The 19,966-nt window shown below is 39.2% G+C and overlaps 1 pseudogene; it reads right to left on the reverse strand.

The window, feature by feature from the left end:
* Positions 1-2,535: 2,535 nt before the first annotated feature.
* Positions 2,536-3,808, reverse strand: LOC148035465 (heat shock 70 kDa protein 8 pseudogene; annotated as a pseudogene).
* Positions 3,809-19,966: the final 16,158 nt, after the last annotated feature.

Below are 19,966 nucleotides of genomic sequence, written 5' to 3' on the forward strand. Positions count from 1 at the left end.
TATTCAAAATAGAAAAAAATATCATTTTTCACATAAAACACACGTTTCATATTTGAATTAATTAATAAGACACGACCATAGACACATGTTCTGCATTTTATGGTTTGCAAGCCCCAAATACATCACAATCAAGCTTCAAACAAATTTTCACCACATATGAACATGATTTATACCATGAAATGATAAAAAGATTCAAATTCCAATTGATAAAAAGAATTACCACCATTTTATGTGTTTCGAATCTCAAGAATTGAATACATGGACCATGATCAAACCCGCCATTGGTCTCCAAACACTACTAGACATCACTTCTCAGCATCAACATCATTCTTTATCCATTTGATTCATGCGGACCATCAGTCTCCATCCTGATTTCCTCTTAGGAATTCCCGTGTGTGAACTACTTATAGGAGGAGAGAGAAGACTAAATCTACTACTCTTCATCTAGGCAGCCATTTTTTGGGTCGAGGATGGTGATGAAGAGTGAAAAATTGGAGGAGAAGTCGGATGTAGTCAATTGCCATGGGTATGTAGAGGCTCTTGATGGCCTATGGCTCCCCCCCCCTTCTCAATCTGTCTACACCCACCCCCTCTTCTTTTTTTTCTTCCCCCAAAAAATGCCCTCCCTCTCTTCATGACATATTTTTTGAGTTTTGAGCCTCTTTTAATTAACAAAAGGCTTTAACCTTTAAAAAAAAACAATTCATCCCTCTTGTGTTCGCATTGTTATAACACCAAACCTTTGTGGCTATTAAATGGGGGCTCAAGATCGGCTACGATCCAACGAACGAACACTTGTATTGGATTCTTGGCATAAAAAATGCATGTAGGAAAATTCCAACTCTTTGATCCATGCTCGTGCCATTTTTTGCCAAAAACACCTCATTTATGGCTCTTGGGCCACTTTTGTGCTTTAAATTTGGCTCTTAAATCCAGCTCTCATTGTTGGCGACCACAGGATAGGGTGACTTAGCCTGTCAAACCCACAAACCGATCTACACAAATAGAAACCATAAAGAGCATCAAGCTGCTACAAATAAATTACACAACACAACCCTCACCCTAGCCCTTGACAAGATCAAAGCATAAAGTTTACGAGGAAGAGGACAAGCATAGTCTTATAGAGATTTGGAGAAAGTTGCTAACCAACCGATCCAACTTTTATTGGGGATCGACATCCAAGGCATGAAGTCCTAGGGTTAGGTTAGGTGTGTTTGGGGAGGTTTGAGCAGTTGTCTGCCTCATGTAAAGACATTCTCAAGTACTCTAAGATCTGTTTTTGAGGGTAGTCCTACTGATCCTATCCTGCTAGCCTACTAGGCAGTTGTTTCTAGAAATCCCTATTAGTTGTGAGGCAGATAGGGAAGCCTACTAAATAAAAGACAAAAATCATGAATATATTTAAAATAGATATAATATAAGGTGTGTAAAAATGGGTTCTATCCCTAAAATAATAAAATCCAAAGAAAGTCTCAAGGACACATAGTCCTTCCTCTCTGCCAAATTGAGCATAGATCCTAATTTAATCAGTCATGGCTCATTTAACATACTGAGATCTAGCTCAATCACATCCATGTCTCTGATTCTGTCTTGAGCTTCTATCAGCTCATTTAGAGTCACCTCGTAGACATCTTTTGTAGTGGACCCCTCTCTTGATTCATCACTTGATAAAAGTCTCACTACCAAAAGGATCCTGTAATGTATCTAATTCTGTTAAGGATAAAGGTACTCTCTCTCTTTGAGGAGATTCAGGATATACATCCATTATTACACGTCTGGCACCTCTGCCAAAAATCAAACAATCAGTAGGTATATCAACTTGATAGTCGGATTGCAAGATCTATGGCCTTCCTAATAATACTTGATAGCTTGGTTGCCGTGCAAACCTAATAACCCTAAAGTCCAAAATGCATTCTACATTAGCAACAGCCACGTGGACTTTGGTAATGTAACCTTCCAGTTGCCTTAAATTGTCATCAGCCATCTAGAGAATTGTGGAGGTATCCTTTTGGACTTCTAGTACTAGCCTTTTCATCAAATTTGAACTCATAATGTTGAGTGACGGAGGATCTTGTATCCTATAAGAGATGGGGAATATAGGGGAAAATACAGGAATAAAATAATGGAGGAAAAATACCTGCTACATTGGTAGTATATAAGATGTAAGGGACTTGACATTTTTTTGATCAGATTATAATAATAAGTCTCCTTCATTTTCTCTCCCTCTCTCGAGCTTTCATGGCTTCCTTCCTTCCTTTTCTTTCTCCCTCTTCTTCTAGTATTTCTCTCTCCTTGTCACTCTCTTTCTCTCTCTTCTGCAGTCTTCTCTCTCCCTAGTCCTCTCCTTGACAATTGGTATTAGAGCCTCTAGGTTCTTGATCCAATTAGTCATATTCTGTTTAGTTTCCCCTTTTTAGTCACACAAATCCAACAGCTTTAGGTACATAGGTAAAGACATGGCAGGGAGCATTGGAGTGATCAATTGACATTTCCAAGAAGAACACCAGCCATGTCCATCATCAACAGTAGGCATCCTCACCTCCACAAGAGAGACAACAAGCTTCTTAGCATCAGGTCTAGCTTGCCTAAAGGATCTACTAGGCCAGATGCAATAGCTCCTTCCATGGCGGCATCTCGAACTGCAACTTCCAAGGGATCAATGACTTGATAAATCTGTCTTCCACCACATATATTCTCAACTGTGGAACATAGCCTTGGGATGTAGCTACAACCCCCCACAAGAATGATATTTGACAGACTGTCGGCATCCAGCAATGCTTGGCCTAGGCATCGCATGACCAGGGCTTCAAATTTCTGGAAATATTGTGCATTCACAGACTCAAAGTCTTCATGACTAATGGTTCTCGAGATCCTCTTCCTTGCTACTTCCCCTTCAATGACAGTAGTTTGCGCAGATGACAGTGCATGCATGGCTCTCTCAACAATGGACTACAACTAAATGGATAGTTTGGAAGAACGGAACCCTAGCTTCTCCTCAGCTGATGCATCAATTTCTTTTAGCACGTACTTGATCAAGTTCTACACCATGTTCTCTCCTCCGAAGCTTTCCCCTGAAAGGGCCTTGATCTGAAAGACTCCCCCTATTGTGACTGTGATGGCCAGATCACAAAAATAGGCTCCCATATTAAAAATCAAAGCATTCTTCTCAACCCCACTTCCTAAATTACCATAGTTTGCCTATTGGTGGTATTGCACATAGAGAAGTGCAGCAGCTGTAGGCTCCAGCATCAAGCAAAGAACATGAAAACCAGCCATGGCACATGCCCTTTCAATGCGAGTTTGCTAAAACTTGCTGAAAGAAGCTGGCATTGTTAGGACAACAAACCTGATCATCTTGCCTAACTGCAAGTTTTCCATAGCTCGAAGCTCCACGAGCACAATGGAAAGCACTTCCTCAGGGGTGGTGGACTGCCAAACATCATTGACAAGTGCCTATTGAATCTCCTATGGGGTATTTGCTGAAACTAGAATAGAAGAAAGTTGTTGCCAATGTAGTCAATGTAGCAATTTTGATGACTAATCCATGATTGGGAAGATTCTTTGATGCTTGGAAGGCATTATGGGGTACATTTATGGAAGATTTCCCTTCTATCCCCATCAATGCAAGTTGTGAACTATTGAGAGCTCAATCCTCCCATATCCCAATTGAAGAATTTTCTTCTTCAAGCTCAAAGATTCCTCTCTTGGCTAAGCATTGCAACCATGGAGATTATTGGAGCATAATGGATCATCTTGGAGCACTCAAGAAAGGCTGAATCATTGTTTGATTGCCATCTTCATCAAGCATCATAAGGTGCTTGGTTCTTGAACTCTTATTCTCTCAAATTCATTCTCTTGCTGAGCCATAACCAATTGCTTGAGAGAATGCAAGAGCTCAAGTAGGCATTAGGAGATAAATTTGATGCTTGTCTATTGTCCAACTCTTCACAGTCATTTTGCCTCACTTTCATTGCATTGGAATGGGTAAATTCATGTTGAAACTCATTGAGGATTATTGCTTCTTCTTACCTTAACCAATTGAGTTGTTGTTTCTTGACTAAGCTACTTGAATTTAATTTTTTTTTTAAAATCCATTGTATAAGGGTAAGTTAGCAATGAGTCATTGCTTGGTAAGCCCTACCCTTGATCCCAATGTTCCATTCCATGCATTTCATGAAAAGGTTCAATTCCTACTTCCAAATGCATCTCATGCTGGGTGTTTAATTAATAAATGTCTGCCATATATATTCCGGGTGAGGAAAAGCTCGATGCAAGGCAAGGTGGCAAGACAAAAGAGGGGTGACCCCCCTCTGCCACCATCAAAGACCCTGAAGGGGTGCACAACCCAGCCCGGGGGGAACTTTGCCCATCTCCTAGTGATCCGGAGCCCAAAGTTTCTTGCATATGCATGTACTCTCTTGAAGAACCAAGATATTGACTTGGCACTGCTATATGAGATGTATTTGCTAATATATGGATGTATTATTGGCTATAAATGTATGAGAAAATACTACTGAGCTTAGCCATCTTTTGGGTAGCCTAGAGGTCCTACACAGTCCAATTTTGGATAGCAACAAGTTGTTGTAAGTAGGGCCAGTTTGGGACCAGTTATGGTGGTGGAAATATGCCATTTAGCACCCCTAGAGTTCCCACATATCCCACCTTCAATGCCTCAAGGCAAATCAGTAGTTTTAGGGTAGTAAACAATGACAAGGCTGAGAATAAACAAGGGGACAACAAGAACAAGAATGTCTCAGCCTTTGGTGGTGATCAACAGTCCATTCCCATGGATTTGTACAAAGAAAGGAAAGAAAAAGGACTTTGTTTCAAGTGTGGGGAAAAGTACACAACTGAACATGCTTCCAAATGTGCTTATAGAAATGCAAAGGCAAGAGTCCAAAGTATGTTGGTCTTTGAAGACTTGAAGATCACCATGAGGATGCAAGTGTCTTTGCAATCACTGTTGAAAATGATGAGGCTGATGAAGAAATTGGGCAAGAAGAGTTCTTTGACCCTGCACACACCTTTCCTTTTGATCCCGATGGTCACGTACGTGTGGATATGGGTGACAATAATGACTCACATGTTGTTGCCACTATTTGTACTATCTCCTTGGATGCTTGGACATGATCAAAGAGTCCTAATACCCTTCATCTTCAAGGCAAGATTCATGGGAAAGATGTGTTTATCTTGGTAGACAGTGGTAGCATGCACAGTTTCATAAATAGAGCAGTCATGGATAGGCTGAAATGTTTTGCCATTGATTTACAGCAACCAATAAGGGTGCAAGTTGCCAATGGGAGTGAAGAAATTAGTACTCAAATATGCCAAGCTATACATATTCAGCTTGCTAAAAATTGTGGGTAGAATGTAGACTTAATTGCACTTGACATGGGGCCAATAGACATTGTGTTGGGTTGCGATTGGTTGAAGACTTTAGGCACCATTTCTATGGATTTCTCTTTGCTATATGTGCAGTTTTTTAGTGCTGGACAGCTTGTTCACTTGCAGGGAATCCAAAACAGTAGTGAATATTAGCTCATTACAACTAAACAACTTAAGAAAGAGTTCAAGAAACGCTCTCAGATTTTTGTATTGCAGTTAAATAAGAAAAATGCAGATTAGTCTAGCAATATGCAAAATAATTCAGCTTTAAAGGCTCCTCTTGATGAGTACAATGATTTGTTTCAGCTACCTATAGCACTACCTCCCAAGAGAGTTGTTGACCATCCCATTGATTTGGAACCACACTCAAAGCCGGTGAATAAGCCTCCTTACAGGTTGTCCAAATGTGAAAGAGAAGAAGTGGCCAAACAGGTCAAGGATTTATTGGATATGGGTTTCATAGAGCCTAGCTCATCTCCCTATGCATCATCTGTCTTATTGGTAAAAAAGAAAGATGGCTCATTTAGAATGTGCATAGACTATAGAGATTCGAATAAGATCATCGTGAAGAACAGATACCCTATCTCTAGGGTGGATGACTTGTTAGATGAGCTGAAAGGGGCTAAATATTTTAGAAATATTGATTTGAGATTCGGCTATCATCAGATATGCATGCATGAAGGGGATGAGATTAACACAACATTCAGGACTGGTTGTGGGCTTTATCACTTCTTGGTTATGCCCTTTGGTTTGACAAATGCACCCGTCACTTTTCAAAGCCTAATGAATAAAATACTTCAGCCATTTTTATTCAAATTTGTATTGGTATTTTTTTATGACATTCTCATCTATAGCCATGCATTGGAAGGTCATCTATTGCACATTGGCAAGTATTTGATGTACTTAGACATCATAGACTCTTTGCCAAGGAGTCAAAATGTTCCTTCATGTAGACTGAGGTAGAGTATTTGGGCCACATTGTCAGTGAGGTAGGCATTAGAGCTGATCCAAAGAAAGTGCAATGTGTCGAAGATTGGCCTACACCCACAAATACCACCTCTTTGAGAGGATTCTTGGGTCTCTCTTCATTTTGCTGCAGATTTATTCGACATTACGCCACTATTGCAGCTCCTCTCACTGAAGAAAGAAGAATTTTTCTAGGATGCCATTGCAGATAGAAGCTTTAACCAGCTGAAATGTTTGCTTACTTCTTGGTTAGCCCTGATCTTGGTTAGAGTCTCGATCTTGGTCAGTCCCTTTGCTTGGTTTGCCCTAGTTTGCCCTGATTTCTCCAGGGAATTTACCATTTTGTGTGATGCCACTAGGCGAGGTATTGGTGCAGTTATTGTTGCAAGAACATGGGGTAATATCTTTTGAAAGCCGAAAACTTGCTAAAAATGAGATGGTAATGAATGTCTATGATCAAGAAATGCTAGATATTCTTCATGCCATAAAGAAAAGGCACCATTACTTGTATGGTAGCAGGTTTAGAGTCAAGAGTGACCATAGGGCCCTCAAATATTTCTTATCTTAGTCCAACCTTACTCCTAATCAACGTAAATGGGTGGCCACATTGCAAAATTATGACTTTGACATTACCCATAATCATGGGAAAGACAATGTAGCGGCTGATTCCTTGTCTAGAATGTGGACGTGTAAAGTCTCTGCCATCATGGAATTGCATAGTAATTGGATACACAAGCTTCAGGAGGCTTACCTATTGGATGCTAATTTCAACAATATATTTCAGAAATTACAGCAAGGTCAATGTATAGAAAACTCTCCATTTCAGCTAAAAAATGGGCTTTTATGGCTTAATGGTAGGATTGCTATCCCTCACACTTCCCCATTCAAGTAGAAGATCATGCAGGAAATGCATTCAACACCTACATCTGGTCATTTGGGAGTGTTCAAAACCTATGACAAAATTGCCAACAGTTTTCATTAGAAGGGCCTTTGGAGAGATGTTAAAGAATTTGTCTTGAGCTTCATGCCTTGTCAACAAAACAAGGACATCACATTAAAGCTGTGTGGGTTGCTACACCCATTGCCTATTCCCAAGGGCAAGTGGACTCATATAACCATGGATTCTATTATAGGTCTGCCTCTCACCAAGAAAGGGTGGAATAGCATCTATGTGGTGGTGGATAGGCTCACAAAGGCAGCTCATTTTATCCCCACTAAAGCCCAATTTATTGTATCACAAGTAGCCATCCAATTCATGGAACATGTGTTCAAATTGCATGGTTTACCGGAGGTCATTGTGAATGATCAGGATACAAATTTTATGTGCAATTTTTTGCAAGTGGTATTCAGCTCTATGGGCACCAAGTTGGCTCCCTCTACAACTTATCACCTCCAAACTGATGGTTAAATAGAGAGGGTCAACAAATGGCTCGAAACTTATTTGAGACACTTTTCTCATGATGTTCATCATGCTTGGGACACATGGTTACATTTGGCTAAGTTTGCCTATAATAACTCCACCCACGCTAGCATTGGAGTCTCATCCTTCGAGGCTTTATATGGGTATAAGGTCCCTCTCCCATGGTCATCTGTCATCTTCAATGACAAGATCAATCCTCAAAGTAAGGAAGAATTGGATAGGATGCAGGCCCCACTTCAACAATGTAAGCTGAACTTAAAGATATCTCAAGATCAAATGAAGCTTTATGCTGATGAGAAAAGACACGACATTGAGTTCCAAGAAGGGGATTTGGTTTTGCTGAAGGTACCTAAGTCTAGGTATGCCACTCTTAAGGATGGCTCCAACAACAAGCTAGCTCATAGGTTCTATGGACCCTATCGATTATCAAGCAGGTGGGTGACTTGGCTTATCAATTGGAATTACCCCCTTCCACCAAGATTCACAATGTTTTTCATGTGAGTCAACTCAAACCTTTCATTAGATCATCAATGGATTACTTAGAAGAGCTCCCTCCTATGGATGAACAGGGTATCATCCAATACATTCCAGAGGCAGTCATAGGTCAAAGGGAAAAGAAGCTACACTCAAGATCAATCATGGAATACTTGATCAAATGGCAATGATTACCCCTTGAAGAGGCCTCTTGGTGATCAGCTTCAATCATGGAAGAGTTTCCTCATATTATGGATACTAACTTGGCTAAAATGTAGTCAAGGGTAGCATGTCCCAGTTCAGGCAACTTGTAGACAAATCTTTGTTTTTAACCAGATTTAATTCTAAATTATGGGTAGCATTTAATGCCATACATGCATTGAAAGCACTCAAAGTAAGCTCCGTTTCTCTGTGAAAAACTCCTCGATCGGAGTTACCTATCAAAAGTTATTGCAGATTTACTACATCAGGGTCTTGTAGTAGACAACATGCTGTCCACTGTCTGCAGCACTCAATTCCTCACTGAATATGGGTCAAATTTGGATTTTTCTTATTCCCCAATTATGCCCATACATCATATTGTATCCATGACCCAATATACATACATAACCCCCCACATGATTTATTGAATAACCCCTTGTAATCATGCATCAGAGTAGTACTTTGGATTGCCTTGCCATATTTTGTAATAAGTGCCCATTTTGTTTTTGAGGGAAAAAAACCTTTGGGTGGGGATGGAATGCAAGAGATGGGTAATATAGGGAAAAATACAGGAATAAAATAATAGAGAAAAAATACATGCTACACTGGCGGTATATAAGATGTAAGGGACTTGACATTTTTTGGATCAGATTATAATAATAAGTCTCATTCATCTTCTCTCCCTCTCTCCAGCTTTCATGGCTTCCTTCCTTCCTTTTCTATCATTCTCTCTCTTCTTCTAGTATTTCTCTCTCCTCGTCACTCTCTTTCTCTCTCTTCTAAAATCTTCTCTCTCCTCTTTCTCTCTCTCCCCAGTCCTCTCCTTGACATATCCACAATGGCATGATCCATAATATGCTGTCAACATATGCTGCCACCCTTAGGAAATGCTTTTCAACATATTCAAACCAATCATCTCCCACGCGGGCTATTCCCAAGGGTTCCACAATATACCCAATGCAAAGGATCTTATTAAACTCTTTACACACTCCTGGAGACAACTTGATCAACTGTAGGAGATTCACATTAGGCTTTACCACGCAAAGAGAATTGGCTAACTCAAATTCATGATAATTAGCAATGGTTCTCTTCTCCCACCAACCATTCTTTCTCTCCTAGTTGTTCGCTGAACAGGTTTAGGTGCCTCTTTCTTGGCTTTTACCTTCTTCTTTGGTAAGCTCCTTATTGGAGTCAACTTTGCCATTAGTAGCTTTTAGAGGACCGACTTCCACATCAGGATCAAGGACTTGTGTCTCCTTATTATCCTATTTAGGGTTTGCCTCAACAGGTTTTACATTATCCCTATCACATTCTTTAACCTTCTGTCCTCTTGTAATGACTCGTAAATTTAAAGCCTCAGTTGTGTTGACATGCATAGCTTTGATAATGCTGATATCACTACCACTAGGGCAGCTCCTCTACGCTAGCTTGTCCTCTCTGTAATATTTGCTTTGGTCCCTCATCCTACTGAAGGTTATTCCCTTGTGCTCAATGATTAATCAAACCTAGTTGCTTACTCTCTTATTGAAGAGAGTTGATCTTACTCTAGAAAGTACTAGCCTCATTGATTAATCAAACCTCGTTGATATAGTGCTTCATTATGTCCTTGACTTCACCAAGAAAATTTGATGGACTAGACTCATAATTTTGATTATCCTATTGTCTTTCAACTAGCCTAACCACCTAATTAGAGATTGACTATCGATTAGTTGACATGACATTAGAGTTCATCATTTGGCTTCCATTATTTAGTGGAACCATCATTTGATGTATCTCGCCCATCACTAGCCTCTCCACTATTGAAATATTAGATTGAGAGCATGAGAGTGTGCACAAGAGGGAGAGAGAGAGAGAGCTCAAGTACAAGAAGAAGATCTTGCTTAATGATTTTTTCGCAAGTACAACTGGTACACTCTCCTCTACTTTTGAGGGTGACATTTAGGTTGTTTAAATAGCCTCTGGATGGCTAGGATTTGGGTTTCCCCTACCCTCTAGTTCATTCACACCCAACTACTCTTATCCACCCTTGCATATATAGGGTTCACATGCCTATCTCTCAACACCCCCCCTCAATGCCAGAGTGGCATTCGACTACAAAACATGTTAATGCCCCCCCTCAAACAAAGTGAGATGCCTTTATAAATCAGGTTACAAGAGTGCTTATAGGTAGAGAATTTGTAGATTTAGAAAAGTCAATCATCAGGTGGGTTGGAGACAAAGTTGGCCTCCAATGCTTTTGGTACTTCAAGAATGGTAGGACATTTACTGGTAATGTGCCCTATATGCATACATTTGTTGCACTTTCAGGATATTTTTTCCAACTGTTACTAATAAGATGTCCCTTTTTGTTGCAGAAGGAGCATTTAGTGGATATAATATGAGAATGAAGACTTGGTCACGGGCTGTTGAAGTGGATCCTTGACTAGTGCTATCTTCTTTTTTATTTCTTTTCTCCTTATCTAAATAAGATTGGATGGCGCTTTCCAAAGTTGGATTTGGGATATTTGTAAGAGTAGTTACAAGGGTTGGAAATACCTTCTTTACAGCCTTCAAGAGAATTGCAATGGCATCTTCATCATGAATTGGAGCTTGAACTAAGGATAGTTGAGCCCCTTCATGTGAGAAATGAACTAACCTAGGTCTTCTCCTTGTTTATACTCCAAGCTAAAAATTTTGATCTTAAGGAAAATTTTAGAGTTCTTTCCTGTAGCACCATAAAGCTTTTCAAGCTCAACCCATTTCTCCTTGGGAGTGGAGAGTTGGTCAATGTGATGGATTAGTGATTCATCTAGATGAAGCATTATTATGGATTGGGCTCTTTCATAATCTTCTACATCAAGTGGGTTTGATGGATTAATAACCTTGGTCCCTTTGATGAAGGGCTAGTAGCCCCATTCCATCATTTTATACTTCACTAGTACCTGCCACATGGATGAAAGTCTTTTCCATCAAACTTATGAATTTGAGGTCTGACATAAGCATAAGCCATGGCTATGATAGGAAGGTATTACCAATTGCTCTAGGCAATGGCAGTGTCTAGTCCTTTACACAATGGTCAATAAGTGCAAACCAAATGATGGAAATGATCTATGTGTTCATAGATGCCACATAGCCTCACAACTGTGTAGACTTAAAATTGCAAGGATAAGAAAGGTTAAAAGTCATGCATGTGGAGTACTTTAAAATAAAACTTTGGTGGTCCTTTCCTTTGTATTTGTTTAGGTTTGATTGTCTTCCTGGGCTTTAATGAAGTGAACTTTGATTCAACTTCTTGCTCCTCCCAATCTTGTGGTCTAGTGGATGAGTATTTGGTTAAACAAGGTCAATTGAGAACCTCAATACTTAAGTATCCATCTTGGCAAGCTTAGTGGTGCCCACCAAATGAAGAATTGTCATTGAAATGAAGACTACAAATCATTAACTAACTTTGGAGGCAGTGACTTGGTGATTAAAATCACTATTAATGATAGCAAAAGGTGAAAAAAGTAAGAAAGTCAAGCTTTCAAGCTTGTGGCTATGGCTGCCACTGTGACCCACAGTTAGGGTTTTGTCTGCACAACAGCTAGCTAGTAGGAGGAGAGTTAAGCTAGGGCCTTTTAGGGGAGATGGCCCAATAGGGGGGACTAAAAAAGACCCACCATAGTTGTTGGGATTGCGCCGCCTGCTGCACCTACCTATTGCCACAAATTTGCTCATTGTTCCAAACTGTGTGAAATCTACGTTTTTTGCAATGCCAGCTTCCTGGTTGCCCAATGTTAGGGTTTTATGTGCCACGATACTATGTCTTGAGCTAGGAAAGAGATCTTCAGAAGAAGTCTTGAGTTGAAATGCTCTCTTTTGCTCTCCCCAAGTCCTCCAACATAGGTGGGTATGGCAAGTAGCAATGGAAGTGAAGAGTTTGATGAGAAGAAGATGAAGACTCATGTGCACTTAGTGAGAAATGAAGTTGAGGGAAGCTTGCTGGATCAGAGATGGCTTTGATACCATGTTGAAATATCATAGTGAGAGCATGAGAGTGTGCACAAGAGGGAGAGAGAGAGCTCAAGTACAAGAAGAAGATCTTGCTTAATGAGTTATTCACAAGTGCAACTGGTACACTTTCCTCTACTTGAGAGTGACCTTTAGGCTATTTAAATAGCATGTGGATGGCTAGGGTTAGGGTTTTCCCCTACCCTCCAGTCCATTCACACCCAACTATCCTTATCACATACCTATCTCTCAACATCCACCCCCGTGTTCTTGCCAGTGTTTGTTGCCCCAGCACATGGCATCAAGTTTCTCCCTCTCCAGCGGTTTCTTTCACTACTATGTTTTGTAGTCTAGGTTGCCGCCTACATCTTCATTAGATCTAATATCACCTAGTACTCCTTAGCCTCTAGTGATCAATGTCTTCATCTTTTTCTCTGTCCAACATCTCAAGCATAGCAACATTAGAAGGGGTCAACAACATGGGCACATTCTAAATTATGCTTTCTCTTCCATTCAAATTGGTCATAGGTGTACTAGTCGCACCTTCACTTCCATTGATCAATGCCAAATTATTTCGAGGATCTATACTTGAATTTAGGTTTTCTCTAGATGATGCGTAGGCCACTTGTAAGTGTGACTCTACCTCCTTTGCTTGTTTAATAGTAGTGTCTATATCAACAAGAGAAACACTACTCAATTACACTTGCATATTGAAGTCTAATCCATGTGAAAAGTACTATAGTTGGGCATTAGGTGGTGGAATAGAAATAGAGGTTTGCAATTTTTGAAACATCTCTTTCAATTTCTTGGCATACACTTGACTATTCTCATGTGGCTCTTAACATGTCATATTTAGAACACACAGTCAATACTAACCACCTCTCTTAAGGGTAAACTCTCTTTAGAAGGCCACAAAGAATAAGTCGATTGTGGTTATGGTCTCAGCTTCCAAGCCACGTTACCACATTACAGATCTTCCTTTGAAAGTAATGTTGAAAAACATCATGAGATGTCCTTTGTCTTGAATTAGGCAATTGAACATTAGTTTCTAGAACTCACTGATGTGGAGCTCCAAATCTTCCTTTGTTAACCCATTAAAAATGGGTAGAGGGAAACCTAAGGCTAGCAGATCTAGCATGCCTATAGGTATTACAATGGGTTGCACCATGACGATGATCGGTTTTTCTCTAGGGGTTCGTAATGGGACTACACTCCCACTTGAAGTAGACCGACTTTTCAGGAAAAGGGGAATGCTAGAGCTTTCTCCTCCCCCCTGATGACCAACTGACTAGAATATTAATTGGATCAATAAGACCTCTCTTTCTCAAGGATATCAGACTATTGCGCTTATTAAGAGAATACCTTATAATGATCTTTGCTCTCTATCTAGCCTTTTCAGCTCTTTCTTGTCATTGAATCTTAGCTTCATGGTGTCTATTAGGAAATAACGGATCTATTTCAATGCTCTTCAGCATGCACTAAAAAATGTGTCCTTGGTTAAGCTCTAGGGCTCTAGCCGAGCCTTTAATGCTCACGAAACCACCCTCATGGCCTCACAATTAGGAGCGTCTATAGGCTATACACTACTCTAAATAAATCATGTGTGTGTATTGATTTGTAGTTTAATGATTTTTCCCATCACAACTCCAATAGAGGGAGTACTTATCATATTTTGGTAGTGGTGTGTGTGAATACACAAAGAACCACCGGGGCACTTTTTTCGCCTGTAGGAGGTTTTTTGTCCCCATTCTTGTATATATGCCAATCCACTCTAGGGTATACTTAGTTTGGTATATCTTCTCCTTACATGCCTCTCAATACGCTTTGATCAATTATGCTCTCTCAAGCTTCCTCTTTTCTTAGCTATGTACTTCTATCCCTAAAACCCTAAATCCAACACTTTTTATACAAACACACTTACACAAATATGCATGTATATATATGTAAGTATTCGTGTGTGTGTGTGTGTGTGTGTGTGTGTGTGTGTGTGTGTGTGTGTGTGTGTGTGTGTGTGTGTGTGTGTGTGTGTGTGTGTGTGTGTGTGTGTGTGTGTGTGTGTGTGTGTGTGTGTGTGTGTGTGTGTGTGTGTGTGTGTGTGTGTGTGTGTGTGTGTGTGCGTGTGTGGAGAGAGAGAGAGAGAGAGAGAGAGAGAGAGAGAGAGAGAGAGAGAGATGTCATGGCTATAGTGTTTATGAAAGAACTACCCCTTCACCTCAACCTTTGATTGAGCTCTATGCAACCATGGGATTGCTTTGATACCATGTAAGCAAACAAGAGGAGAGAGAGTGGAAGCAAGGAAGATACACACAAAATGAAGACTTGAGCACATAAAGAAGTAGGTCTAAAATCTTATTCTTCTTATTTCTTCTTCTTCCACACAAAAGAACTTAGTCTAGAACATGATAAAAGACTAATCTGAAAGTACTAAAACATATATATAGAGGAGTTGGCACAATCAATGTACCATAACCAAGAGTGGAGTATGTGGGTGTACTTTAGCTATAGAATTAGTGGCATATCCTCCATGTTAGTCACCTACTGTGTTAGTAAGTACAGTCCTTTCACATTACCCAGACATGTAGTGGATGCAAGTTCATGTGGGGCTCAACATATCAACAACTCAATCCTAGTGACTTTCCAATTATCTATACTAATCCCCTCTCCATTCCCTATCACTATTTTGTCCATTATTGCCTTTAATCTTGTCACATATCCTACTCTTCATCCTAAACTTACCTAAGAATGCACCAAAAATCTCCAATTGGATATCTAGAAGCATTATGTCTTCTCCTATATCTTACTTTCAAACTCACTCCTTTACCTTACTATTGAACTCACTCTTCATATGTTGAACTCACTCCTTTACCTTACTATCAAACTTACTCTACCTTACTACTGAACTCACTCTTCATCATCATAAGTAAAAAATTTCTCTTGCTCAACCAAACTCTATATTTTCCTTAGATCTTACCCTTCTACCTTATCAAGCCTTGACTCCAAGATATACGGCCCCTCGAATATTGACAAAGTCTCAAAGGATAATCGAGACAAGGGACATGCTAGGAGCATGTGCAAATGTCACAAACTGCTTGAGTTCTAGGATCCTTGTAAATACCTTGAAAATCAAGTAGGTAGACAAAAGTATAGGTGCTTGGGAGGTAAATTCGAGGTAAATTCCAATAAGAGTAAAAGCTCATGTTGTCAGAGCTCTACCATGGTTGTTTCACTGTCAGATTCTCTCTAAAAGTGGTAAAATCTGAGCTTGAAGGTTTGAACTATTTAAGTGTTGAGTTGAAGTCTCAGTGAGGAGCAAATGATCATGATTTTTTGATCATGTGTTTGGTGGTGCCATCCTGTGGGTTTTATTGAGGTGAGATCCTCGGTCCTTATCCTATGGTGTTGTCTTGGGGGTTGTTAGAGGCCGACTACCCAATTCACCTACCAATGTGGTGTGGGAAATTTCTTGAGATATTGCATCAGACACACACCATACACACAAGAGGAAGCTCATATAGGAACACAAGAAGAGAAATGGAGGTCAAAATATTTTCTTACTGGTTTTTTTCTTCTTCTTTCACACACACTACAATATACACAAAGTATAGATTAGATACAACATAGAGGTGCAGTAGGAAGAGAAACAAGAAAGGTTGTTACGATGATCCTCATAGAAGAAGAAGAAAAATAAGATCCCACAATGGAAGAAAAAATGAAAATAGAAATGGTCCATGCCACTCTCAACAAGAAGAAGCTGAATTGGTAGTGCTCGCATTCATTGTGGAAGATGCCAAGTTTCGTTTTGAAACCTAGAAGGAAATCAAGTGACTAGTTAAGGTACAACTCATAATCCACAAATCCAATTAGTTAAAGCTTCAGGAATATTGTAAGGGCTAAGAAAAGGAGTGCATGTATACTTAATTAAACTCAACAAAATTAGTAAAGATAAGGAATCAAAAAAGGAACCTTCTTAGATGAAGGAGTATGCATATTTTTTGCTAAAGAGTTAATTGAACTTCCACCTCAAAGATAAGTTGAACGAGCTAGTACTAGGAGCTATTCTAGTTTCAAAAAGGCCTTATCTAATGTCCATTCTTGAGGCTATTAAGTTGAAAGAACAACTCAAGCAATTATTGGATCAGGGATACATTTGACCAAGCAATTCACCATGGGGAGCCCTGGTTCTATTTCAGAATATGAAAGATGGAATCCTTCATCTTTGCATTGATTATTGCAGGCTAAACCAAGTCATAGTTAAAAATAAGTACCCAATCCCTATTATTGATGAGTTACTTGAAAAACTTCAAGGAGAAAAGATACTATTAAATAAGGATAAAATAAAAATATATTTCCAAATCTACCATTAATACAAGGTATGAACACTATGAGTTTTGATGTCCTCTAAGTACCCAATGCTCCTACAACCTTCAATAGATTACTGCAAAACATCTTTGGACCTTATCTTGACAATTTTTTTCTCATATTTTTAAATGACATTTTAACCTATTCCAAGAAAAAATAAGGGAAATGAGCCACAACTCTGCATTGTTCTTGAAACAATGAGGATACAGATGCTAAAGGGAAGAAATGTCCATTCTTCAAAAGATAGATTGAGTATTGTGTTTTTATAGTGTCAAAAGAAGGAATTACGATAGATACTACCAAGGCGAGGATTTATCAAATGATATCGAGTCTTTATCAAGGATTATGCCTTGATTGCTACACCCTTCACCAACTTACTAAAGAAATAGACTTATATAGTATGGATCCCAATTGAACAATCTACCTTTAAAAGACTCAAGCAAAGTTTAGCAATAACTCCCCATTCTAAAGCTTCCTGAACAAAACCAAGGATTTGAGTTTATGAGATAGATGCAAGCTGGGTTGTGTACTTATGCAAGAGGGACATCCATTTGCTTATTCCTCAAGCAAGCTAAAGACACATGAAAGAAACTATGCTACTAACTAATGACTTAGAGTTATTAGATGTGACCCATGCTCTCAAGTTGTGGAGCCATTACTTTACTTGGAAATAAATTCACCTTGGTAATGACTTAGAGTTGTTAATGTGACCCATGCTCTTAAGTTGTGGAGACATTACTTACTTGGAAAGAGATTCACCTTGGTAATAGATCATAAAATTCTCAAATGAATCCAACTCGATCTAAACATGTGACAATGAAGGTAGGATGAAGTTTTACAAGAGTACAACTTTGAGATTAAATACAAGCTAAGCAAGGAGAATTTAGTTGCAGATGCTTTAAGCCGCAATATATTTCTCAATGTTCTCATTACAAAAGAACCTTCAAGGTAAAATCACTAGCTACTATAGTATTAATGCCAAGTAACACCATCATCTAAATGACAAAAGAAGAAGCTACAAATGACCCTATATATCAATAGCTAAAAAGGGATGTTCAACTTAAGGGTCAAGATTCTAAGATGCAACCTAAGTATTGAGACTTCTCCATTGAGGAAAAGCTGGTGTACTTTAAGAAAAGATTATATATTTCTTATAAACATGAACTGAGAAAGAAGATACTCTGGGAAGCACACAATTTTTCATTTTCAAGACATTCTAGCCAATACACTCAATGTAGTAAGAAAAAGCTATCATTGGGATAATCTTAGAGGTGTTGTACTTAAGTATAACATTGAATGCCTAGGTTGACAAAGGGTAAAAGTAGAGTATGTTAAAATGTCAAGAAAACTTCAACTACTTGACATTCCTCACATGAAGTGGGTGTCAGAGAGAGAACTAGGGAGAGAGAAAGAGGAGAGAGAAGATTGTAGAAGAGAGAGAAAGACTGCAGGAAGAGAGAGAAGAAGAGTAATGAGGAGAGAGAAAGACTAGATTTAGAGAGAGAAAGACAGGAAAGAGGGAGAAGCCATAGAAGCTGTGAGCAAGATGGGAGAGAAAGACTGTAATTGTATTAGTGTGTCAAAAAGATGTGAAAAATTACATGTCCTCTCCTTTTATACCAATGTCAGTGTGACATGGCATAATATCAATGTTATTTACACTAAATCCTTATTCCGAGCTTCTTACAATCCATCCCTTCCTAAAAGTTTTTGCCCTAAAAAACAAACTTGGAAATAGCTAGAAAAAGATGGATAAAACAGAGTACTACTCTATTTTTACAGCTTTACAAATGGGGAATGAATGAAGTATGACCAACTACATGAACTGAAATTGAAGAACGGAAGTAAGCCTCAGCTATATACATGATTTGGAGTACTTCAAAAGCATATGGAGCCATAAAGTCTTCAACAAATAATCTCAAAACAAAGTAGACAGCTTGTTGTGTAAACAGACCCTGCTGGACCAATTCTGCCATAACTTCTAGTAGAAGTGTCCAAATGAGACGTACCATATATCAAAACGAATCTCTTGAAGAGTAATTTAAGCCCATGTAGATAGCTTAATTCTAAAAATTAGGCACGATAAAAACTATTCTAAAATAGTGTGCTGTCCTGAACCTGTCTACATCATCACTAGCTCCATAAGCAACAGGCTTTAGCCACCAATGTATCCTTCAAGAAAGGAAACTCATCCAATATAGAATCAGGTCTCCAAGAAGCTTCTTCAAGTGGTAAACCTCTCCATTTGATCAAATATTCCACAATAGAATGAGATTGAAGCTTCTTCTCACATTGACCTATAACAACCTCTGGGATGTACTAAATAAGGCCGTCTTCATCAATAGGTGGTAGCTCATCAACTATATCCACTGGATCACCATAAAAGGGCTTGAGCTGACTAACATGGAAGACATTATGAATCTTTGTGGAAGAGGAAATCTCTAGTCTGTATGCCAAATCTCCAATTCACTTAAGGATCCGATAAGGGCCATAAAACCTGTGGGCAAGCTTATTATTAGATCCATCTTTTAATGTAGAGTACTTGGACTTGGGCACCTTCAATAAAACCAACTCTCCTTCTTGGAACTCTAAAGGCCTCCTCTTCTCATCAGCATACATCTTCATTTGATCTTGAGCCTTCCTTAGATTCACCTTACATTGCTGAAGAAGGGTCTGCATTCTTTCCAACTCTTCCTTCCCATGAGGATTGATCTTTTCATTAAAGATGACTATGGGTAAGGGCACCTTGTAACCATACAAAGCCTCAAAGGGTGAAACTCATATACTAGCATGAGTAGAATTGTTATAAGCAAACTCAGCCAAGTGTAACCAAGAATCCCATGAGGTTTGGACATCATAGCAAAAATGGCGAAGATAAGTCTCCAACCATTTATTAACTCTTTCTGTCTATCCATCAGTTTGAGGATGATAAGCCGTAGATGGAGCCAATTTAGTGCCCATAGATGTAAATACTGCCTGCCAAAAGTTACTCATAAACTTTGAGTCTCTATCATGGACAATCACCTGCGTAATCCATGTAGTCTAAAAATCTGCTCCATAAATTGACTGGCCACTTGAGAAGCACTAAACTGAATCTTGGTTGGAATAAAATGGGCTGTCTTGGTGAGTCTGTCTACCACCACATAAATACTATTCCATCCCTTCTTGGTAGTAGGTAAGCCAGTAATGAAA

The sequence above is a fragment of the Lygodium microphyllum genome, chromosome 5, assembly GCF_053477565.2.
Source record: "Lygodium microphyllum isolate KBCC chromosome 5, Lygodium_microphyllum_v1.1.10, whole genome shotgun sequence".
Classification (NCBI taxonomy): Eukaryota; Viridiplantae; Streptophyta; class Polypodiopsida; order Schizaeales; family Lygodiaceae; genus Lygodium; species Lygodium microphyllum.